Source organism: Ascaphus truei, chromosome 12 (assembly GCF_040206685.1).
Source record: "Ascaphus truei isolate aAscTru1 chromosome 12, aAscTru1.hap1, whole genome shotgun sequence".
Taxonomy (NCBI): domain Eukaryota; kingdom Metazoa; phylum Chordata; class Amphibia; order Anura; family Ascaphidae; genus Ascaphus; species Ascaphus truei.
Window position 1 is genome coordinate 12886368 of NC_134494.1, and position 26228 is coordinate 12912595.

The 26228-nt window shown below is 44.2% G+C and overlaps 1 protein-coding gene across 3 annotated transcripts in view; it reads right to left on the minus strand.

The window, feature by feature from the left end:
- The window catches only part of C12H11orf24 (chromosome 12 C11orf24 homolog), a 47709-nt gene extending 22020 nt beyond the window's left edge, over positions 1-25689 (minus strand). For 2 of the 3 annotated variants that reach the window (XM_075566745.1, XM_075566742.1), the window contains exon 1: positions 25481-25689. The gene's annotated coding sequence lies outside the window, so the exon portion shown is untranslated. The remainder of the gene's footprint in view (positions 1-25480) is intronic. The other variant, XM_075566743.1, reaches the window with a different exon arrangement.
- Positions 25690-26228: the final 539 nt, after the last annotated feature.

Here is a 26228-nt window from a genome sequence, read left to right on the forward strand (position 1 = left end):
TGACTGGGTGGGTGAATGAATGACAGTGACTGGGTGGGTGAATGAATGACAGTGACTGGGTGGGTGAATGAATGACAGTGACTGGGTGGGTGAATGAATGACAGTGACTGGGTGGGTGAATGAATGACAGTGACTGGGTGGGTGAATGAATGACAGTGACTGGGTGGGTGAATGAATGACAGTGACTGGGTGGGTGAATGAATGACAGTGACTGGGTGGGTGAATGAATGACAGTGACTGGGTGGGTGAATGAATGACAGTGACTGGGTGGGTGAATGAATGACAGTGACTGGGTGGGTGAATGAATGACAGTGACTGGGTGGGTGAATGAATGACAGTGACTGGGTGGGTGAATGAATGACAGTGACTGGGTGAATGAATGACAGTGACTGGGTGACTGGGTAAATGAATGACAGTGACTGGGTGAATGAATGACAGTGACTGGGTGACTGGGTGAATGAATGACAGTGACTGGGTGGGTGGGTGAATGACTGGGTGGGTGAATGAATGACAGTGACTGGGTGGGTGAATGAATGACAGTGACTGGGTGGGTGAATGAATGACAGTGACTGGGTGGGTGAATGAATGACAGTGACTGGGTGGGTGAATGAATGACAGTGACTGGGTGGGTGAATGAATGACAGTGACTGGGTGGGTGAATGAATGACAGTGACTGGGTGGGTGAATGAATGACAGTGACTGGGTGGGTGAATGAATGACAGTGACTGGGTGGGTGAATGAATGACAGTGACTGGGTGGGTGAATGAATGACAGTGACTGGGTGGGTGAATGAATGACAGTGACTGGGTGGGTGAATGAATGACAGTGACTGGGTGGGTGAATGAATGACAGTGACTGGGTGGGTGAATGAATGACAGTGACTGGGTGGGTGAATGAATGACAGTGACTGGGTGGGTGAATGAATGACAGTGACTGGGTGGGTGAATGAATGACAGTGACTGGGTGGGTGAATGAATGACAGTGACTGGGTGGGTGAATGAATGACAGTGACTGGGTGGGTGAATGACAGTGACTGGGTGGGTGAATGACAGTGACTGGGTGGGTGAATGACAGTGACTGGGTGGGTGAATGACAGTGACTGGGTGGGTGAATGACAGTGACTGGGTGGGTGAATGACAGTGACTGGGTGGGTGAATGACAGTGACTGGGTGGGTGAATGACAGTGACTGGGTGGGTGAATGACAGTGACTGGGTGGGTGAATGACAGTGACTGGGTGGGTGAATGACAGTGACTGGGTGGGTGAATGACAGTGACTGGGTGGGTGAATGACAGTGACTGGGTGGGTGAATGACAGTGACTGGGTGGGTGAATGACAGTGACTGGGTAACTGGGTGAATGAATGACAGTGACTGGGGGGGTGGGTGAATGACTGGGTGGGTGAATGAATGACAGTGACTGGGTGGGTGAATGAATGACAGTGACTGGGTGGGTGGGTGAATGACAGTGACTAGGTGGGTGGGTGAATGACAGTGACTAGGTGGGTGGGTGAATGACAGTGGGTGGGTGGGTGAATGACAGTGGGTGGGTGAATTACAGTGGGCAGGAGGAGCTGGTACTTCCCCCTCCGTCCCACGTTGGGAGCGGCCCTGCGCATGAGTGCCGGGACCGAATGGGAATCGCCGCCATTTTTTTAAAATCTAATTAAAAAGAATCTGATCATTTTTCTGGAAAGAGCTTTTCATTTATGTACAATTGAAACAGTACATAACATGAGCACGGAAGAGAAATGGTGTAGGAAATGGGCAGTTATTTAATTATATATAATGGGTGTGATATAGACACACATTTTAACATGAACTACATTTAATCTGCTGTGTACGTACAGTAACTGCAAATCAGAAGGAGTTCTACAAACAAGAAGGGGCTAATGATTCATGAGTTCCATCTAGTGGCAGTTGGATAGAACTGCACACTGGTATTCAAAATAGTTTCTTGCAATCAAAGTGGTGGCAATGCATTACAAGGACCCCTCAGGCCCCTGCAGGGGTTAAATGCATTGTTATAAAAATCCTTTACAATAAAATAACTCCATATTTAAGAAAACGTACCCATTATTGCCTTCTCATTTCTTGGCCGGACAGAGTGAAAGTAGATAAAAGTTTCAAACCTCAGTGCTATTGATAGGGACAATATCTGTAAGGCTGCGTCCCTACAGCCTTGGCCACCGCGGAAGCGTGCGCGTCCGTGACGTCACGTTTTGGACATGCTAGACACTCCGTCGGGGGGCATGTCTGACGTCACGGAGCTGGTTCGCCTTCATTGGGCAAACCGCTCACGTGACCTACCCGTCGCGCCGAGAAATCAGTTTCAACTGATTCCTCGCGCAATGCGCGCCCCCTCTTGCTGTTGCGCCCACGTGGTCTATTGGCGCGATCAATTCCTTAAGGCAATATGATCGCGCCGTACGCGGACGCCTCATCACAGTCTTCTGCAGCATGGACTGCGCCTTAGTGTACAAACAAACATACATTTTGTGGACATTTTAATGTAATGGTCATCCTGAAAAGTTATTGTTCTTAAAAAAGAAAATATTTCACATCTTTGATTTCTTTGGAAAATAGATATATATTTTAGCTGGGTAGGGGAGCAGTTTGTGATTTTCTTAAAAGATCAGTAAAAATCTTGTGCAGGCAAGTTATAGGCACATTACCAATCCCAAACAGACAGAGTTATAAAGAAAAATGAAAATGTGTCCACTATTATTTAAAGAGGACCCACCAAAAATTCTCACAGGTGAAAATACAGACTGAATACTGCACCGACACACTTTATTCGAGCAAATACCCAGTATGTACCTGGCAGATACCTGGAATGCGCCGCTCCTCACCTCTGACAAGCCCCGTTGCGTTTGCCTTCCCAGCCTGGGTTCATGCCTGGCTGACGGGCGGCTGATCTGTTAAATGATAATGATTAGGATTTAATAGGCTGCAATGCTTCGCGTGTCTACCAGATGGCATAAATTCATGAATTGTAATGCAGTATATATATATATATACTGTGCAGTATTGCAGCCAGCGGGAATAAAATGCTTCAATCCCTGCTTGGAAAATACCTCAATGCACTCGGGCAGAAAACAGTCACAAACCTCAATACACCCGGGTATACCCGAATTCGTGGGACTAGCCGAGCTCGAATAAAGTGTGTCGCCAGTGTAGCTTGAAGATGGCTGACCTAAAAAAAAAAGGGGGGATAAATACACAAAAAAGCCTAGGAACGCTAAAATGATAGTGTGGATCTACAGAGCCTGAGGAAACCCAGCAAAGGGCGAAACGCATTGCTCGATTTTTGGACCACACCAGCCACCGTATAGGAGTCGGAAGGCGGAGCTGTAGCCCTGCACCCGGACGCGGAAGCAGGGAGCCACTTACAACGAGGCACTGGACGATTCCACAAGGACAGGCTGCTATTTTAGATATTAATTTTATTTTGATGTAAGTGCTGTTTTTATTTTGTTTATACTTATACTTAAAATTGTACTGTCACAGCCCAAGTACAGACATCAGTCTTTGCTTAGTACTCCCTTTTGAATTCCATGGTTTTACATATCAGGACATAATAACAATCATCTGTTCCTTAGCAGGTCTAAAAATTAGGTAAATACAACCTCAGATGAACAACAACACATGACATATTACACCGTGTCATGATTTAACAAAACAAAAATAAAGCCAAAATGGAGAAGCCATGTGTGAAAAACTAAGTACACCCTTACTGCTTCCATAGGAATTAAGATGCTAAGTAGCAGACAGGTGCTGCTAATCAAATGCTCTTGACTAATTGATCAGCAAGTGTGACCACCTCTATAAAAGCCGAAGTTTAAGCAGTTTGCTGGTCTGGAGCATTTAGGTGTGTGTTAACACAATGCCAAGGAGGAAAGACATCAGCAATGATCTTAGAGAAGCAATTGTTTCTGCCCATCAATCTGGGAAGGGTTATAAGGCCATTTCCAAACAATTTAAAGGCCATCATTCTACAGTGAGAAAGATTATTCAAAAGTGGAAAACATTCAAGACAGTTACCAATCTTCTCAGGAGTGGACGTCCCAGCAAATTCACCCCAAAGGTCAGACCGTGCAATGCTCAGAGAAATTGCAAAAAACCCAAGAGTTACATCTCAGACTCTACAGGCCTCAGTTAGCATGTTAAATGTTAAAGTTCATGACAGTACAATTAGAAAAAGACTGAACAAGTATGGTTTGTTTGGAAGGGTTGCCAGTAGAAAGCATCTTCTCTCTAAAAAGAACATGGCAGCACAGCTTAGGTTTGCAAAGTTGCATCTGAACAAACCACAAGACTTCTGGAACAATGTCCTTTGGACAGGCGAGACCAAAGTGGAGATGTTTGGCCATAATACACAGCGCCACGTTTGGCAAAAACCAAACACAGCATATCAGCACAAACACCTCATACCAACTGTCAAGCACGGTGGTGGAGGGGTGATGATTTGGGCTTGTTTTGCAGCCACACAACCTGGGAACCTTGCAGTCATTGAGTCGACCATGAACTCCTCTGTATACCAAAGTATTCTAGAGTCAAATGTGAGGCCATCTGTCCGACAGCTAAAACTTGGCCGAAATTGGGTCATGCAACAGGACAATGATCCCAAGCACACCAGCAAATCTACAACAGAATGTCTGGGAAAAAAAAAAGAATCAAGGTGTTGCAATTGCCCAGTCAAAGTCCAGACCTCAACCCGTTTGAAATGCTGTGGCGGGACCTTAAGAAAGCTGTGCATAAACAAATGCCCACAAACCTCAATGAACTGAAGCAATGTTGTAAAGAAGAGTCGGCCAAAATTCCTCCACAACGATGTGCGAGACTGAAAGTCATACAGAAAACAATTACTTCAAGTTATTGCTGCTAAAGGTGGTTCTACAAGCTATTGACTCATAAGGTGTAGTTAGTTTTTCATACATGGCTTCTCCAGTTTGGCTTTATTTTTGTTAAATAAATCATGACACGGTGTAATATGTCATGTTTTGTTGTTCATCTCAGGTTGTATTTACCTAATTTTTAGACCTGCTAAGGATGATTGTTATGTCCTGATATGTAAAACCATGGAATTCAAAGAGGGTGTACTTTCTTTTTCACATGACACCACACACACACACACACACTTTAATTCTTGAGAAACGGTAATGAAAAAAAAAAAAAAAAAAAAATTTGGCTTCTCAAAAATAGTCACCCTAGTGATTTATATATATTTATATCTGCTATAAATCACTGCCCTGATCAATGCAACATTGGAATGTGTACAGCATTTTCTTCTGTTATGGCCCTTTAACCCAAGTAACATCACCGTCATTAGGTCACTGTGCTCCCATCTGGGACTAACCCAAGTAACATGCCACTGTCATTAGGTCACTTTGGTTTTACGTAAAACAATTAAGCTTTGATCATTTGCTGAAGAAGCGATTGCAGTTTAATCTCTGAACCGGTGTATATACAGCAGAGAAACAAGAATGCAGACTTTAGACTTACAACAGTTTAGAATGTGAGGCTCTCAGGACACTTTGTGCCACGTTCACAAAGCTCTGCTAAGCCCCATTCATTTTAAAGCAGCAGTTCCATTAAAAATAAATTAAACCACTGGTCAAAGTGGCAAAAAAAAAAAAAAACCCTGAGCCTGATTTAAGATCTGCATTTATTAAAAACGCTAGGGCATACTGTAGCACTTTGACAGTATTTTTGAAAGATTTAGAGCAGCCATTTACCCCCCAGAGTTTAACTCCTGTAGGCCCAAAGCCACTTTTTTTAACCCAAGTTAAACAACGAGTCGTTGAGTGGTAACGTGCATCTTCAAAGCTCACCGTCGTTAGGTTAAATCACTTCTTCGTAAAGAATGGCTATTTCGATAAGTATAACAGCTGTCGATCCAGACAGAATAAATGAGTAGCGGTACTCGGGAGATGAGAATAAATGAGTAACGGTACTCATTACGCTCTGCTCATATTACTCGATCTCTCTGCAGCATTTGATACCGTGGACCACCCTCTTCTTCACATTCTCCATACTCTTGGAATTCGTAACAAAGCTCTACCCTGGATCTCCTCTTAACTCTCCCATCATACTTTGTGTCTATTCTGTTAACACCTCCTCCTCTTCTATCAATCTCTCTGTGGGGGTACCCCAGGGCTCTGTCCTGGGACTTCTCTTTTCTCTGTACACACACTCTCTAGGTGACCTAATCACTTCTCTTGGGTTTAAATATCACCTCTATGCTGACGACACACAAATTTACTTTTCTACCCCCGACCTTACACCTGCTGTACAGACCAAAGTTTCTGAATGTCTCTCTGCGATATTATCCTGGATGGCAATCCGCCGACTTAAACTTAACATGTAAAAAACAGAGCACCTCATACTTCCTCCCAAACCTGGCCCTACTACCTCCTTCCACATTACTGTCAGAAGTACTATCCTTCACCCAGTAGCCCAAGCATGCTGCCTAGGGGTCACACTCGACTCCTCTCTCACATTCAAAACGTATCTAAAACCAGTCGCTTTTTCCTCCGCAATATTACAAAGATACGCCCTTTCCTCTGTTGCTCGACTGCTAAAACTCTGACTCAGGACCTCATTCTCTCACGTCTCGATTTCTGTAACCTCCTGCTGTTCGGCCTTCCTGCCTCTCACCTGTCTCCCCTACAATCTATCCTTAACACAGCTGCCAGAATCACTCTACTCTTTCCTAAATCTGTTTCAGCGTCTCCCCTGCTGAAATCACTCTCCTGGCTTCCTATCAAATCCCGTATCACACACTCAATTCTCCTCATTTTTAAAGCGTTACACACTTCTGCCCCTCCTTACATCTCAGCCCTAATTTCTCGCTAGGTACCATCCCGAGTCTTGCGTTCTGCTCAAGGATGTCTTCTTTCTACCCTCTTTGTATCTAAATCCCTCTCCCGCATTAAACCTCTCACACTGACTGCCCAAACCTCTGGAATGCCACTCCCCTCAATACCCGACTAGCAGCCTCTCTATCCACCTTTAAAACCCACTTGCTTAAAGAAGCATACTAGTAGCACCGTGCTGATACTATACACATGATACATAAAACTTGGCCCCCTGCAGACGCACTTACCAGAATTCCCTCCTACTGTCTTTGTACATTCTCCTAATTACCAATTAGATTGTAAGCTCTTCGGAGCAGGGACTCCTCTTCCGAAATGTTACTTTTATGTCTGAAGCACTTATTCCATGATATGATTTATTTATACGATTGTCACGTGTATTACGAATGTGAAGTGCTATGGACATTAATGGCGCTATATAAATAAAGACAGACAGACATACTCAGGGGGTGAGAATAAATGAGTAGCTGTACTCGGGGGGGGTTAGAATAAATGAGTAGCGGTACTCGGGGGGGGGGTTAGAATAAATGAGTAGCTGTACTCGGGGGGGTTAGAATAAATGAGTAGCTGTACTCGGGGGGGTTAGAATAAATGAGTAGCGGTACTCGGAGGGGGGGGGTTAGAATAAATGAGAAGCGGTACTCGGGGGGGGGGGGTGGGGGGTTAGAATAAATGAGTAGCTGTACTCGGGGGGGGTTAGAATAAATGAGTAGCTGTACTCGGGGGGGGGGGGGGGTTAGAATAAATGAGTAGCTGTACTCGGGGGGGGTTAGAATAAATGAGTAGCTGTACTCAGGGGGGGGGTTAGAATAAATGAGTAGCGGTACTCGGGGGGGGTTAGAATAAATGAGTAGCTGTACTCAGGGGGGGGGTTAGAATAAATGAGTAGCTGTACTCGGGGGGGTTAGAATAAATGAGAAGCGGTACTCGGGGGGGGGGGTGGGGGGTTAGAATAAATGAGTAGCTGTACTCGGGGGGGGGTTAGAATAAATGAGTAGCTGTACTCGGGGGGGGGGTTAGAATAAATGAGTAGCTGTACTCGGGGGGGTTAGAATAAATGAGTAGCTGTACTCAGGGGGGGGGGGTTAGAATAAATGAGTAGCGGTACTCGGGGGGGGTTAGAATAAATGAGTAGCGGTACTCGGGGGGGTTAGAATAAATGAGTAGCTGTACTCGGGGGGGGGTTAGAATAAATGAGTAGCGGTATTCAGGGGGTGTGAGAATAAATGAGTAGCTGTACTCGGGGGGGGGGGGGTTAGAATAAATGAGTAGCGGTACTCGGGGGGTGTGAGAATAAATGAGTAGCTGTACCCGGGGGGGGGTTAGAATAAATGAGTAGCGGTATTCAGGGGGTGTGAGAATAAATGAGTAGCGGTACTCGGGGGGGGGGTTAGAATAAATGAATAGCGGTACTCGGGGGGGGGGGGGGGGGGAGTTAGAATAAATGAGTAGCGGTACTCGGGGGGGGAGGGGGTTAGAATAAATGAGCAGCGGTACTCGGGGGGGGGTTAGAATAAATGAGTAGCGGTATTCAGGGGGTGTGAGAATAAATGAGTAGCGGTATTCAGGGGGTGTGAGAATAAATGAGTAGCGGTGCTCGGGGGGGGGTTAGAATAAATGAATAGCGGTACTCGGGGGGGGGGGGGGGTTAGAATAAATGAGTAGCGGTACTCGGGGGGGGGGGGGTTAGAATAAATGAGTAGCGGTACTCGGGGGGGTTAGAATAAATGAGTAGTACTCGGGGGGGGGGGGGTTAGAATAAATGAGTAGCGGTACTCGGGGGGGGGGTTAGAATAAATGAGTAGCGGTACTCGGGGGGGGGTTAGAATAAATGAGTAGTGGTACTCGGGGGGGGGGGTTAGAATAAATGAGTAGCTGTACTCGGGGGGGGTTAGAATAAATGAGTAGCGGTACTCGGGGGGGGGGGGGTTAGAATAAATGAGCAGCGGTACTCGGGGGGGTTAGAATAAATGAGTAGCGGTACTCGGGGGGGGTTAGAATAAATGAGTAGTGGTACTCGGGGGGGGGGGTAGAATAAATGAGTAGCGGTACTCGGGGGGGGGGGGTTAGAATAAATGAGTAGCGGTACTCGGGGGGAGGGGGGTTAGAATAAATGAGTAGCGGTACTCGGGGGGGGTTAGAATAAATGAGTAGCGGAACTCGGGGGGGGGGGGTTAGAATAAATGAGTAGCGGTACTCGGGGGGGGTTAGAATAAATGAGTAGCTGTACTCGGAAGGCAAGATTAGGCTGCAATTATACAGAAAAACACCCGTGGCGACACCGCGCGGGGCAAAAACAAGTGTGATATGTACGTGAAAACTGACTATACCAAATTCAACTGTCTCCCCGCTTGCTACTGCAAATCAGGGGACAGTTGGAGCATTTTCAAAAATTTGTTTTCGGGTTGCGACATGCGACGCGGCTATCCAATCATATAACAGATTTCAGCCAACAGCAGCGCACGCAGTAGCATGTGTACATTATTCTGCGACGCCGCCATTGTGACATCACAGATGCGCGCGCCCTGCAGTTCTGTTGTATAATTGCAGCCTTAGTCAAAGACGCTAACCTACGAGGAGCAAAATCCGTGAAATATGGGGAGGTTCAGAGGAAAGAAAATTGCATTTTAATGGGGAGTTCTAATCCTTGTCCATTAAAGTCTATGAAGAGATGGTTTATATAAATGAATCACTAGTATCACTCACAGACAGACATGTCTGGCAAAGGCGGTTTTCGGAGGGCATATTGTACTGTACGTAGTATTGGTGCAAACAACCATTTTAGGCGGCACAGTTCACGCTGCTCTTTAAAAATAAATAGAGTAACAAAATAAAATAAAAAAGGAAGAAGTGTAGCACTCCAGTGGTTTAGCGTTTATTCACTCACATCAGCATAGACGACCTGTCTCAAGGTCAACTACGCTGGACCAAAATGTTGAGTGAATAAACACTAAACCCTTTCATTGCTACCTTTGGGGAGCTACTCTTTTTACTACATTGGATTAACCTTTGAAGCTCAACACCCACAAGGATTATTTTTCTTTTTGAATACTTTTAGCCCATACAACACTTTAAATATACAGTACAGTCATTTTTTTGGGTTCACCTGGTTGATATGTCTACAGCTTATGTTTTCTTTTGTGTTTTGATTGCTCAGCTAGCTGTAGAAGTGACTCAGAAATGCACTTCTAGCCTTTGTTTGCTCACTCCTCCCTGTGGTTGGAAATAGCTGCCAACCAGGCTCTGGCATTTTACATTTACTAAAATCCCATGAAATATTTGACATTCCTCAAAGTGAAAGCCAGAAAGTAGTACTGGGACATGCTGCTCGGCCCCAAGGTTTCATGCGAGTACCCATCATTATCTGCAGAAACAGTCCGTTCGGCTATCAGCCGCCCCAGGAGGGTGAAGCATGAAACTGAAGGCAGAATGCCATTGGTTTACTCTGGCCCTTTTTGTTACTAACCCTCTGACCTAATGACCGTGACCTGTTCAATGGGTTAAAGCAGGGGTGACCAACTCCAGTGCTCAAGTGCTACCAACAGGCCAGGTATTAGGGATATCCCTGCTTCAGCACACGTGGCTCAGCAGGTGGCACTGGTTGAGCCAGCTGTGTTGAAGAAGGGATATCCTTAAAACCTGACCTGTTGGTGGTCCTTGAGGACTGGAGTTGGCCACCCCTGGTTTAAAGCATCAGTCCCAAATAGGACTAAAAAGTGACCTAATGACTATAACCTACAGGCATACCCCGCATTAACGTACGCAATGGGACCGGAGCATGTATGTAAAGGGAAAATGTACTTAAAGTGAAGCACTCCCTTTTTCCCCACTTATCAATGCATGTACTGTACTGCAATCGTCATGTACAGTACGTGCATAACTGATGTAAATAATGCATTTGTAACAGGCTCTATAGTCTCCTCGCTTGCACACAGCTTCGGTACAGGCAAGGAGCCGGTATTGCTGTTCAGGACGTGCTGACAGGCGCATGCGTGAGCTGCAGTTTGCCTATTGGGCGATATGTCCTTCCTCGCGAGTGTACTTAAAGTGAGTGTCCTTAAACCGGGGTATGCATGTATATTAAGGGGTCAGTCCCATGTACAGCAAGACCAACGTGACTTAGTGTCATTCACGTTTAAGGAGTTAAAGGGTTAGTCTCTCAATTTCGCACTACACAAATAGAACCATGTACACCAACTCATTCAGTGCCAAAATGCAAAACACAGCAGTGTAACAAAAGAATATGCAACTCTTTTGTATCCCAAATGAAAAGCAAGGGACATGCTTTATACATAAGTGACACCATTTAACCAAGTCTCAAAGCCACATAAAAGGCTAGCCCTGTTTCACAAACAATGCAGTCTTTGAAGAGACATTTTCTGTAAAACCCTTCAAATAAAACCACCGAGAAGCAGAAGTCCTCCAGATACATGTCTGATACAAGGGAAAAATTCTGATTCATATGATTTTCAGGTTGGTGTTTGATGTACAGCATGGAGTTAGTGCCTGCCAAACCAGAACGACCCATTGTCAGCAACTTGTTGTAGCCATTTTGCTGCCAGAGGGGACAGCAAAGCATTGTTAAATTGGTTACATCTGGTAGAATTACACATTTAATGCAAGAATTAGATTTAGAAGTATTTTGAAAATCCCTTTGGAATGTTAACTTGTAAATATTATGAGCGGACGCATGGGAGGGGGCACAGACTTACTGGCTCCGCGACTGCAAAAGTTTGCGAGGGCCGGTACGTGGCTGGACCTCAATCGTGGCTAAGAAAGCAGCTGAGGACTTGGAGGACGGCCTTCATCCTGGCAGGGTAAGTACTACTTGTATTATAGGGTGTTCACTGATTGTCCCTGTGGTTACCGGTGCCCTCAACTGGGGCACATATAGCCACATTGGCAATCAATGGATTAATGTCTAGTGTGTGTATTTTATTGTAATGTATAATTTGTATACTTTGGAATGTGCAAAAGGGCTATTGACCATTACTGTGTGGGGAGAGGGGGGAGTGAGGGGTTGTTGGAGGGAAGGGGGGCAGGTGATAGGGGTACTTGCCCGGGGTGTGTGGTTAGGCCTCCCGGGGGGGTGGAGGGGGAGGCATGTGTTAGCCACTAAGGTAATGAAGGGGGTAAGTAATGTACTATTGATTGCCAATGTGCAACCTAGGCCACATTGAGAGGTCCTAGGTATTCCACAGTGCCGATCAATGGGTTTATGGTTTAACACTTATTTTAAATGTCTGTTTAATGTTTTACTGCGTTTTTTTTTACTTGTACTTAATTTGTCTCTACTATATTGAAGCAGGGGGTCTCTGGAAGGGAACCCGATTTGTGCTCCGGGGACCCCCAACTCCGGTTAGGGTTTAAAGTTCCTGCACCACCTAGAGCGGCTACCGGCACACCCTACACTATCTCCAGAAGCAGTGGGTCCCCGGAGTTTAAATGAATGGGGTTCACCTCCAAAGACCCCCTGCTTTAATGAAGTATAGAAAATTTTACTTAGACAGAATGGAGTCTATAATAAGAACTGCACTGGGGAGATACAGAGAGTTTCTCTCTCTGGGACTCCTCTGTGCAGCTATTACAGACTATCTGGCTCAGGATGTTCAACACTGCTTTAATCCTCCAGGGGGCCACAAAACCTACTGCTTTTTAGGGGGGGGGGGGTGGGCGTAGATTTTTACCCTTTGTTCGCAGTCACAAACTGTAGGCAGTAAAAAAACGTACTACATCTGTCGATTGCCTCAGAGTACTCCATTTTGAGTGGCATCCTAGTTTTGAACAGGACCTTCCACGGGCAAAACGATGTGCCCTCCTCCTGACTGGTTTAAGGGTGGATACACATTGACAACCCTTCTTAATTCAAAGACCAAGGGAAAGTATTAGTATTTTTTTTTTAAACCCAATATAAGGTTTTTTTTCTTTTAGAGCACCGCCAGTGTACACGGTGCAGTACATAGAATTTTTGCAGGCACATGTTCCTGTCCCGTAGAGCTTACAATAAATGTTTTTGGTAGTGTGACTTGCCCAGAATCACAAGGAGCCGACACTGTCATTGTTATCAGAGCCCACCATAGCTTACCCTCAGCACTCAAAAGCTTCAGGAACCTCCCCAATTGCCAAGACATCAAAAGTGTAACTCTTGTAAGGAGGAGGGGGGGGGGGGGGGAGAGAAAGGGAAAAAAAAAAGATGGCTGAAGGGTCACCCAATCGGAAGCTGCAATGTGATGTCACAGATGTATACAGTATTTTTACAGTAGCTTCCTTTGTTGTTAGAACACATGCTTATAGGCGACAAACTGCAGGGTGTGTGCAGGCAGGTCTTGATTAATTGGGGGGGGCGAGGAGTCTGTGTTGTCAGAAGGGGAGGGGGAGGAGGCTTTGTGTGGGTATGAGGGGGTGGACAATTTACCTTGACTTGTGAATATTAAGGTATTTTTGATTGTCAAAGCAAGACTAACCCTGTAAAATTGTCTGATTCAACGAGCACTGCCCGCACCAGAGATTGCCAGCTAGTGAAAATATTTTCAGATGAATGCCCTGTAGTTTTCATAATTTAAACAGGGATTTAAGACATCTTTGAAATTGCAAGCTGTAAAGTAATTTATAAGACTTCCAGATAGACGACATTAATGGAGCGTCTGACAGAGAGTTACTATTACCGTCCCACCCTCCCCTATGGCTTAAAGCTGCAGACCAAGCAATATCCTACATGTGTGTTTTTTTAAAAAAAATAAATAAGTTCTGTACTATGAGAAAACACACACACACACACACACACACACACACACACACACACACACACACACACACACACACACACACACACACACACACACACACACACACACGCTGTAGGCTCATTTGCATGTCTTAACCCTGCCTTTCACCATCACCCAGCACTTCCACTGCAGCAAGGGATTCTGGGAAATGACATGCAAATGAGCACACAGTGCCACCTTTTGCTTCAAAGCCATTAACATGGTTCCCTATAGGCTTAAGCTTGCTGCATGGTCACAGCTTTGAGCACAGCCAGGGTTAAGATGCATAGCCAGTAAACCCACCCACAGACAGCTGTTTCAACCTTAATGGGTCTCATCAGTGTGGGGTTGGTTATACTGGCTATGCAAAAATGAAGCAAGGATAGGTTTTACCATACTTAGTTAAGTTATGGTGGGTAAAAAAAAGTGACAAAACCCCTCCACAGCAAAGCATATAGAAAATGGAAATATTACTGTATGCTCATTTGCATGTCTTAGCCTATAGGGAACCATGTTAATGTGTTGATGTTCATATTAAAGGGGAAACATGTAAATTAAACATAAAACACAGCTTGGACTGAAGCTTTAAATCACATTGCTTTATTTAGTCACTTAATGTCACATTAGGTCTAACAGTGTATCTTCAAAAGGACAATGACAAAGTGAAGTCATGTTCTCCTGCAAACAGCATCTCGTTAACTAGAACAGGTTATTAGTCATAACGACATGCAAATGATATGCACAAGCCATTATCATAGCATTATGTAGCCACAAAAATCCGTTAAGGATAATGAAGAGGCGTAATGTGAGGTTAGTTAGGTTATACCAAAACTTGGCGCTACTCACATCCAAGCCCTGAAGTAAGGCTTTTACAGGGTCTGGGATTGGTGCAACAGGACTGTTGGATATGATTTAATGAACATGGTATTATGTCCCTCTCCTCTCTCTTTCTCAACTTGAGCTAAATACCTTTTGTAGGGTCTGATAGGAGTAAAGCCAACGACGTGACGAGAAGATAGCGCAACGTTATGCTATAATAAAACAGGGCGTTCATCCTATGTTAATGAGATGCAATTGGGACATTGTTTTTGCATATATTTAGCTTTGAGGATATGATGTTAACTCAGGGAATAGGACATTTGTTCCTGTTTTAGGTCAAATCAAATTGTGAGCCCGGATTTAAACAGAGCTTTGCGAATATACGCCTATGAGTTCTGGGAGGACGAGTTAAATTTTTTTTTTTAAATAAACTTAATTTAAACGTTTTTGTTATAGAGGGGCATGCAATTCAATATAATGCGCAAGCCCCGATTTGAGAATACAGCACGGAAAGTCCCATTGAAGTTAAGGATTTCCGTACGGAGCGTTGAATCAGGAAAATAGTTTTGCCCACTACAGTATGTGGGAATCCCCTGTTAAATGTTCAGTCCCTCCTAGGACCAAAGTGTTCTCCTGGCAGTGACATGTTTCAGGGGTCACTCCCTACTAAGACCAAAAGTGATGTGGCCAAGTGGTCAGTCCCTTCTAGGAATAAACTATACTAATGTCAGTGATAAAGGGGTCACATGTGGGCGATCAATTAGTTTTTTATCTAACCAAAATCTGGACACTTACGTATATTTTTTTAATCATATTTTAAAGTTAGTTTGTACACATGGCTGCTTTGTGGCCAGCTATGAGAAATGTACCTCTGGCAGCACAGGGGGTTATCAAAAACAGAGGAAGCCCCAAAATCAGAGTACACGTTGCTGTCCTAAACAATACAGAAACACCCCACTAATGTCCAGACTGCTGGTGACCCTGATATGTTATACTAACTTCTTTTCATTGGCAGTCACTAAGTCTCCTTCCTGTGCCACATTATATACCCCAAGGCTGGCCTCTGTGAACTTGATATACGGTCTGCCCGCCCCTGATGAATCATAGCATACCTCCAGAACAAGGAGCGAGACGATGAGTCATTAGCAACCGTCCCCATTACACCCTGCTGGCTAAGCTTTTCTTACTGAAGGTAGGAGGGGTGGTGTAGTGGTTAATTAAAAGGATGAATGTACAGCCAAGAGGACTTAACAACAGTGATCGTTTAATGGGTCACTCATGATACATGCATTAACACACTGATACATAGACATTAGCATACAGATACACAGACTGGTACTGTACAACCACAGTACACAGACTACCACATTGATATACTAAAGTACTCATTTACTCTACACTAACACGGCTATTTCTACTTACTTCACATTGATATATACACACACACACGAAAACAAATAAAGATCAACACACACCATTTTTTGGTGGGGAGGGGAGTTTACGTACCTTAACTGGGGTGCTTGGACCTGTAGGCACCCTTGTTTCCCGAGAAGGAACTAGTCAAAGTCAGGCTCGCTAACTGAGCACCCCCGCCCCCCCAGTTCGCGCACCCCTGGGCTAAATGATCAGCTACATGTAGGACCAAAGTGACGTGTTCAGTGGACTAAAGGGTCAGTCACACATACAGTAGGACCAAAGTGACAAGTTTAATGGGCGTACATATGATTTTGCAGATGCAATACATCTCTGCCCTGCAGCGTTTACCATCTATATTTGGTGCACGAGGTACTAGAAGATCAAATGAATTTGCCTAAGGTCACAAGAAATGCGAACACTGCAATTCGAAATCGGGTTCACCCCCTTAAAAAAAATTAAAAAAGCAGCGACATTGCTAATCCTTCGTTACAAAATGGCCGGGCAGCAGTTTCACGCCTTAGTGCTTTCATTATGCGGCAACACACTTGCAAACACCTGTTCGGTTATAAAGGGCGTGAATGTGTCACGGCGGATGAGGCGTTAGACATTTTCACATATCACAGTAAATATCTCAGGAGTTGTCAGGCAAGTGTGGGTGCTCGAGGCCTGGTATCATGTGCAACCTGCAAATCAAAAACGGCAGAGACAACACCTAGAGAATTTAGAATTGGGTTATTGCGGGGGTTATGCACTAAGCAGTGATAAGTGCTTTTACGTGAGATAACTGCCTTTATAGCGCGATACTGCCTGATGCGAGATTCACAAAGCAGTGATCCTGCACTGTTATCGCGCTACAATGGCTTTTTATCTCGCTTAAAAGCACTTATCACTGCTTTGTGAATCTCACAGCAGGCAGTATGACGCTATAAGAGCATTTATCTCACTTAAAACCCACTTATCTCTGCTTAGCGCTTAGCCCCCTAAATCTTAAACCGTGCTGTCGCCGGCATACAGCAACACATATAGGAACAATCTTGTGCAGCTATGTATAGATGTATCAGTGTGCAAATATTTTATTTTCCCCCAGAATTGGAACCATACATTCGTTCTCTAGTTTGGAGAAATGTTGTCAACATGCGATCATCATTAGGTTGCTTTTGGTCCTAATTGGGACTGACCCTTTAACCACGTCACTTTAGTCCTGTCCTTTAACACGTCTGTGCCCATACATGGCACTGCCACTTTACACAGAAAGTTGGATATGCAACTCTTGAAAAGTCTTACAAAATGCATTTCCTCTTCAGCAAAAGCCGTATAGGATGATGAATTCCTCATGTGAAGGAAGTAAAAAGGTGTACAAATTCTGTACCTGAATACAACACCCACCAGTATAAAGGTTTATAGCAGGCGTGGCAAACTTTTCCCCCTGTGCATCCCTGCCTGCTCTCCTCAGCGCCTCGCATCCCCCCCCCCCCTGCTGCTCGACCCACATTGCCATGGTAACGTGAAGTCACCCCGCGTCGCTGGAAGGAAAGGTAAGTGTATTATAGAGGACTCGCGCGGTCCCCTGGCATTTAATTTAAATGCCTGGGGGGAGAGCGCGGGACCTCTATAACTGCCACGTGCCCCCCCCCCCCCCCCCAGATAATCTAGCGCGCCCCCCAGTTTGCGCACCGCTGGTTTATAGGATATCAAAGAAGGCCCCCATAACGGGACAGAAATGTTGGCCCATAATTTAATGTGCAATATAATTACTTTGCCTTCTGCCTACACAAGTAACCTGCGCTTTCACTCCCTGACATAGAAGAGTTTCTGTTACTTGTTCATAAACGTGTCATGGGCAGGGCAGGTACAGTATAGGTCAGACCAACAGAACGGAGACTATACAAAGCAATAAGCTCACGTGATTCACATACCACTGCAGCTTACAGCACAAAGAGCAAGACTTAAAAGCAAGAATCTGTCTTACACCCACTCCCTTGGGCAATCCGTCCTAGGACCAACATGCACTAATGACGGTGGGATGTTTAAGGGGTCACATCTAGGTGATTGGACAAATTTGACACCTTTAAGTACTTAGAAATCCCGTAATTGTATAAAAAGTTACGTTTTTAAACATGGTGAGCTGAGACATGAGGGGTTTGATATCTTTTGGCTGCTTCCACATGATCTTATCAGTATACCAATAAAGATAAGGGGAGAGAGGACAAAGAGGTGCTTTGCCTGTGCAAACTCTTGTTGACCACGACCCGCATAAATGGGCTACGTTTTAGCGTGCCTTTATGCCCAATAATTTGAACGATAAAGGCGTGCTAAAGCATAGCACCTTTTTATAGATCCAGGCCATTGTGTGTTCAACAAGAGTTTTCACATGCAAAGCCTCTCTATCTCCCGATCTTTAGGAGTTCTCTGATAAGAACAGGTGGGATAAACGTAAAGAAAACACATGGTTGACAACACGTCCTTATTCAGATACTCCAACAAATTCAACTGGTAACTAATTTCCCAAAATTAAAGCAGCCAAATATTACCATTGTTAGATTTGGTTTAGCCTGTAAAAGTGGATTTTCTGGCCGACTACATGGGACTGCACCTTTAATTGAATAATGACTGAAAAGCGGAGTTCCTTTTTCAATATTCCCATGAACATACGATCCGGTTTAATTTATGGGTTCTTTTGTACCCTCATTTTCAATAAGATTTCTCATTGCTTGAATCAGCATCTCCATCTTAGCAGGTGCCAAAGTGCAGTACTGTATTCCTTTTTTACTTCTGCTTCCTTCTCAGATTCAAAAGGCCCATATTCTATTCTGAAGTCATTGCACTTTATACAGACTGAAGCCCCAAGTCTGAATCCGAATGCATTTCCTGCGTAGGTTCTGTGACAAGAGCGAGCCAGTTTCCTGTGTCTCTGCACCCTCTGAGTGTTCCATCACAGGCTTTCCCAAAGATTCAGCCTCTAGTTGAAAAGGTTTTATAGTATCTTGCATTGAACCAGGACATAAATGCATCCACCTGAGCAAGACTGATTCTTCTGCTGCAGCTTACTTCAAGCAAGCCATACATAATTATTGTTATACTGTATCTTGTACAGGACTGATAATGAAGACTTATGAGCACATTCCCATCTCAGGAGAAGTCACCCCCCAAACACACAGCATACAATGCTTCCGCTGCAGCAAGGGATTCTAGGTCAGGGCATATTTTTATAGTGACATATTTATGTGGTAATGGCTGATCGCATCCAGCACAAGTTAAATGCTTGGTCTTAGCCAACTCCTTATTGGAGCATACCACATTACCAGCAGGACCGCTTGTTTAACCCTTCCAGGGTGGGAACTCCGTGGAGAAGACCTTGCTATAAACAGAAAGTAAAATGCACCCGACTCACGCAGAAACCAATACAGTATCGCATTTAGCAAATGGCTAAAACAGAACAGCAGGGAAAATACACACACACACACACACACACACACACACACACACACACACACACACACACACACACACACACACACACACAGTGGATAGATTGGATGCAAAACATGCCCATGGTAAGCAATTCAATAGATACTTTAAAAACAAGTAGTAACAGAAACTTACACTTAGGTAAATTATTGCCCACATAGTAGACCAGACACCCCGCGATGCAGCAAGGTGATACTAAGGGACCCTGTTCACTGGGTTCCCAGATCAACCAGGCGGATACGAATCACGTCAGCCCAAATGAAAAGTCCAATGGCAGTTCACCATTGGCCTCTACGCATTTTGCTACGCTTCATCAGGAGGAAACGTTAATCATCTGCCCATACCCCTCTATATACCCTGAGAACCATCAATTAATAATGCACCCAAACCTTAATTAAAATGCCTCAATGGAATATGCAAACAACAATTATACATAAACACTGTTCCAGCAAGGGCTAATCATCACAAAGAAAAACAAACAGTCCAATCACAGTTGTATATATAATGTTCAACAAATGTGTCAACTCTGCAAAAATTGAAATACATGGAACAAAACTAGAAGTAGAAAACAAGTGTCTTAGCAAAACAGAAAAATGTTTGGGGCAAAGTAATGATGGGGTGAAACAACCTTAAAGCAGCATAACATGTAGCACTGCAAGTTTAAAAAAATAAAATAATTATAATAGGATTGAAACAGAATGCCGGTATCTGCAGCCAGGAAACTTGTGCGCATAACGAAATTTCGGCCTTTAAATGTCCCACAGGCCAATAGGAAGTTATAACATCATCCCTTACGCGACCTGGACATTTAAACTCCAGAGATTCCAGCATCACCAGACTAAGTATCTCTGGAAGCAGGGGGTCTACGGAAGGGACATAAATGCGGTTCAGCTGCGGAGACCCCCTACTTCAAACCTGTAATAAAAAAAATGGAGACAATTTAAAAAAATTGTGCAGTGCTACATGTTTTGCTGCTTTAATGTGTGGCTAACACTTAAAATTGCATCTAGTTATAACCCCATTGAAAAAAAAGGAAAAACTTGGTAGACCTCTGCTCATAAATCAGTCAGCATGCGGTTTATTGGGGAAACAGAGTACAAACGTTTGTCCATCAAGGACCTTTAATCAGGCAAGTCATAAGTTGTGAAAGCAGTGGTGTGTACACATACACACACATACAAATAACAAAAAAAAACAAAAAAAACCACGACGTCATCTACTGGTCTCGCGTAATAATTGTGTAATGATTACGTGAGTATTCGTGCTCAGCATGGTGACAGTATCCGATCAATGAAGTGAACCACTCAGGAGGAACTCACATAGCCAAAAAAGGAGCTACGGAAGCCCAGCAGGTACAAACAACTATGAAATTCATCTAAAAAGAATATACAAAGCTTGTCATGCAAGAAACGAAATGGATGATTGCATCTATATTTTCTAGAAACTTTAGTAAAACAAAAAAATCCATATATAAAATAATCAACAAATAAATGTAAAACATAAAAACGAGTTTACTTATCAAAGGGCACTTCTCACTTGCATTACAAAGAAGCCATGTCCTTTCATAACAATTGTTGCCTACTTAACCTAAAAGATGAATTTGACTTCAAAATCGATTTATAATTTTCACAAAATATGGATAGAAATGCTTAAGAACATTTATAACTATTTTTTTTTTGTCTACATTGGCTAACAAGTGTCAATGAAAGGGAACCTTTCACATAAAATCAATAGGAGAATGAAGAGGGGGTGGAGATACATTTGGAAGAAACAAGAGACAGTCTTGTAAGAGAACCTTCCACTGCGCCTCAAGAGAAAAGTGCTTGACCAGTGTAATCTGCCCGTGCTCACGAATGCATGTGAAACTTAGACCCTAAATGCAAAGAGAACTCAGAAGCTTTTGAGAAATCGAAGAGGCATGGAAAAATGTAAGCTGCGTATTAGCCAAAAGAGACAACAACAAGAATGAATGGGTTCGGAAGCAAACAAAAAGAATGAAGAAATTAAAAATGGCAGTGGACAGGGAATATAGTATGTAGAAATTATCATCATTGGACAAAGATGGTACCTGGCTTGGTTCCAAGGGGTGGAAAAAGACCAAGATAACAAAAAGTAAGATAGGAGAAATAAAATCAGAAAATGTGTTGGAGTAACGTTGAGGAGAGAGGCCTTCATCAAGCAGTGGGGTGACAAGGGTTGAAGATGATGATATAATCATATATGAACTGGATATCAGAAGGTTCTGCAGCCAATGCACATTGTGCCAAATGATCAGCCTAAAAGCCCAATCCACTGACCGCTTTCCAGCGTTATGTTCTGGTACACAAGTCTAGAGCAGGGGTGCACGCAAACTGGGGAGTGCGCCCAACGATGGGAGTACGACATTTTCTGGGGGGGGAGGGACACAGCGCTTCCAGAGGACCAGCACTTTCCCCCACAACATATAAATTAAATGCCGGGGGAGCACACGAGGCCTCTGTAAATACCTTACCTTGTCTACAGCGGCTTCTGGCGATGAGTCGCCATGGCAATGCGGCGTCACATGACGTGACGTCAGAAAACGGCAGAGAAAAGGTAAAGGGGGGGCATGAGCAGGGTGGGAGGAGAGAGCAGGCAAGGGGGCACATACAAAAAAGTTTGCGCACCCCTGTATCATCCTCCTTAGCAGCACAGAGTAAAGCAGTGTCCTACTCGTCACAAGCGGTTTTACAGTGACATCACATCCACTCCAGCACGATGCAACGCGGACGCACCAGCACACGGCCTGGAGAAAAAATACTGCAGCTCCAGTTCCATCATAGGAGACAAAGAAAGCAAGCGGCAGCAGTAAAAGCAGTCTGCATGGACAGGGAACCGGCCAAGAATTGCGTACCCAAGCTATCCCTGCATAAACCAGCCAACTGCCAAAAGGATGCTCCTAGGGCCAAACAGAGCTCCAACAATGGCGAGCCTACAGAAAATATAAATGTGACCGCAGAGGGGAGCAGGCAGGGGCACGCGGAAAAGTTTGCACACTCCTGCTCTGCTCTCTTCCAATTCGATAGCGAAAAGTAAGGCCTCGGGCATGGTCAGCGCTTAGGTGCTGACCCGTGCTGAGGCGCGCTTATGCTCGGCAGTGAGCCCCTGCAGCCGCAATGAGAGCAGCTTTAGCAGGGGCCCGCGCACGCTTCCGCAAGCGTGCGCAATCGTAGGTCTTACCAATTTTTTTGTTTTTCGCGCTCACGGGAGCGCAGGGCCGGATACGTGAGCGGTTCGCCCTCAGCTCTGCGGTGTCACTGGCCCGCCCCACGCGAAGGCCAGAGAAAGCACCCGCTTTCCCTCAGCCTCAGCACGCCTCCGCACGGCTGCAGTCACCATGGACTCAGCCTAAGGATTGCTGACCTGAGGAAAGAGAGAACTCTCGAAAGCTTGTCTTATAAATCAATTGTTAGTCCAAATGAAAAATAAAAAAGGTATCATCTAAAACTTAACATTTGCATGGTCAATAAAAAAAATTTGGGGGGGAGGGGGGGAGAAGAGTTAACTCGTTACTGTCTTTAAGTAATTAGACTTGGTCAGTTCTCAAGTCCACTACTCAATTGTTCGCTGCAAAGTAATTACGAAACAGCCATTAATCAAACACATAAGTAACGAATATGCTAGAACCCCGTGTTCCCGGAGAAAAGCGAAAACACATTAATTTTATACGAGACACGAACAGTCACTTTTTGTCTTCCTGAGGAACCTGTTACAATGGTAAGTCGTTTAAAAAAAAAAAAAAGCATTTCTTATTTTTCAAACTCAGTTTGCCGTTAAACACGTTGTCAGAGTTGTCAAACACGAGAATGCATCTGTCTCTATTCTACCTTTTCGAGAATAACCGGTACAAGTAGCTTTTCAATGTGAACTCATTCCTAGCCCACTTGTGTCGCGGCCTTGCTGTACAGCAGGAACTGAACCAAGAAGCCACAAAGGGGTAGTTCCACTGGGCGGCAGAAAATAGCTTTTTTTTTAATGTATCCTTACAGATTCAGTCACCTTAGAAGTTACATCTTCACTTAAAGAGGCATTCCCGGTGACACTTGTGTGTGCTATTCATTTCCCCCCCCCCCCGAGCAGAACTGTTCATTTCAGCTCCGGCGGCCTCCTGCTTCCGAGATACCTCCGTAGGTGCTACCGGTGGGTGCCCCGGCTGGGCTCATAATATAGCGGTTTCAAAGTTCCCACGTCCTGTGAGCCAATAGGAAAGGGTAACGTCATCCCTCGTGTCTTCCCATTGGTCCGCGTGACTCAGGAGCTTTAAACTGCTCAGCGATACCGACAGCAGCTACGGAGGTAAGTATCTCAGAAAGCTGGGGGTCTCATGGGGCCGAAAATCAACACAGTTCAGCTCCGGAGACCCCGCTGCTTCAAACCTATTTAAAAAAATAAAATAAAAACAAGGTGTCACCAGGATTGCTCCTTGCACAAGGAGTCAATTTCCATTTTAATAAACTATCTGCTAATTATTTTAGCTCTCTAAACTAATTATTCCTTTAAAAAAAAAAAAGGATTATTGGTCCTATGAGTGATTGCATTTCTAGACATGCATAATACCGCTTTAATTGTAATAGCGGATCTCTTTTTGCCCTTTCCAACACGGTTTTTACTTTTTACAAAATCGATGCTTTGATTAGGAGAAATACGCGTTTCAAACATTAAACGTCTGTGAGGTTGACATGGGGCTCTCCCCAGAGCAGTCCAAAATGGACAAAAAATCAAGAGTGATACAATGCGAGTGCCCATATGCATGTCATTACCCAGCAGCCCTGGCTGCAGTGGAAGTATCGCGTGCAAAGAGATAATGGGAAACGCAGGGCTGCCCGAGACGTGAATGTGCTATTTTTATTTGCTGCGTGCCAACCTCAGAAGCTAGAATTTAAAATGATTTTTAACAGTAAAAATAAAAAATAAACAGGACATGCCCAAGGAACAAGATACTGCCATTATATGAGTTCAATTGATTGATATAGGCTTCTGGGTGGGTTGCTGCTTTAATGTGTTCGCTGCCACTATGACCTGCAATAGAGTTACCAGCCATGCATTGCCAACCCCAACTGTAGAGAAGGCTTTCAAAGTAAGGCGGTAGTAAATCTCTCACTGTGAATTATTTTCTTGTCATGACATTAGATTCAGCAGGAACACACCCTGACCTTTGGATTTCACTTTCTTTGGGCAGTAACCAAGGCTGCTAGAAAGATCTTAACCTACAGTATAAAACCATAATGAACTTGTGTTTTGTATCCCACTATTCACTAAACGTGTAAAAGGGAGACAGCTCTATTCTGAGCAGACCGGCACAAAACAGACAATCCACGGGTGTGTATGTACATGTGTAAAAGTGCGTGTGTAAAGTATGCATTATATATATATATACACATACTTTTTGCAGACACAGTAATTGGGGCACCTGTGACATATTTTTCATGCAATTTGTGCTTTATAAAAGGGACTCTTAACCACTTTGCTGCCTGAAACACAATGCTTGGGATTAATACACATCCGGTCCCAAACTAGAAAGAATGACAGCAAACTGAATCCGGTTTGTAACAGCTGAAAAAAAAAATCCTGGGATTCCCCTAAGAAATTACTATATAATAATGCATATAAAAAGGAGATCACTGCACCCAACAAGGGCTTGGACTGTAGATATACACACAGAGATTATATATATCACCATTAGCACATCTTAATATAAAGATCTCAGAGGACTTATTAGGGAGCTGTGATCTCAGCTTGGAGCAAACTCACCAACAGCAGAAATAGAAAATCCAGGGATCTCTCCGAGAAACGGCCATACATGCACGTTTAATACACATTAATAATACAAATAGGAGAATCAGAGCCTACAACAGCACGTGATGCACACCCTGACTCTGATCCCAGCTTGTAGCAATTACCGTAACAGCAGAAAATGGGATCCTACCGAGAAATTGCCATATAATCATGAATATGAAAGGGATCATAGTCCATAACTGCACATACAATGCATATACTAATACAGACTGTGATATAAAATTGAAGCTAAATCTGCTGCATGAATGTAACAAACACATAGCCTTATCCCACCTCTGTGGAGTGACAGAAACCTAAACCTACAGTGACTAGGTTCAGACTCACCCGCAGAGTGCTGATCTTGGAGGTGGGATAGAACAGGGGGGGGGGCTGCCTGACAGATTCCAGCTGCAAACAGTATCTCAGGGTTCCATCACATACCAGGCAGTGGAGATCACGGATATGCTAATCCAGCCTGGCAGAGAAGCATTGGAATCATACCCAGTGATACACTGTATCAATCCTACAGCACATGCAACGTCATCACACGTCTGCACCAGGCGGAGGGGTGTGTTTGCACAAACCACGCCCATTAACCCGTAACCACCCCCACTTCCCCACATTCCTATACTCTAGCTCGGTGACGGTGTGGGAGGGGAGGGGGAAAGGACGTGACGTCAGGGGGATGGGCGGGATTACAAAGAAGGCAGGAAATTTAAACCTGCCCGCAGCAGTTTCTGTAGTGACAGAGTGTGAGGGAGGGCTCATTAGGCCTCCATAATAAAATGTTGGCATAAGTGTGAAAGTTTAAGCACACAAGTAAAATAAAGCAGTTTTATGGACCATAAAATCATCAGTTCTGTATAATAATAATAATTCAAATACTGGTTTCAAACATAGAGACTAGGTGTTGAGAAGGAAAAGCATACTAAAGATAAGAGGAAATTAATCTAAAATTGTGTAGGAATAAGGATAAAGAAGGGTAGAACATAGAGCATTTATTTAACGGCCATGCAATTCTTTAACCCAGGCTGCGCTGAAAAGCGGTGTAATACGACATACATAAGTTTATAGGGGTCCATGTTAAATGGAT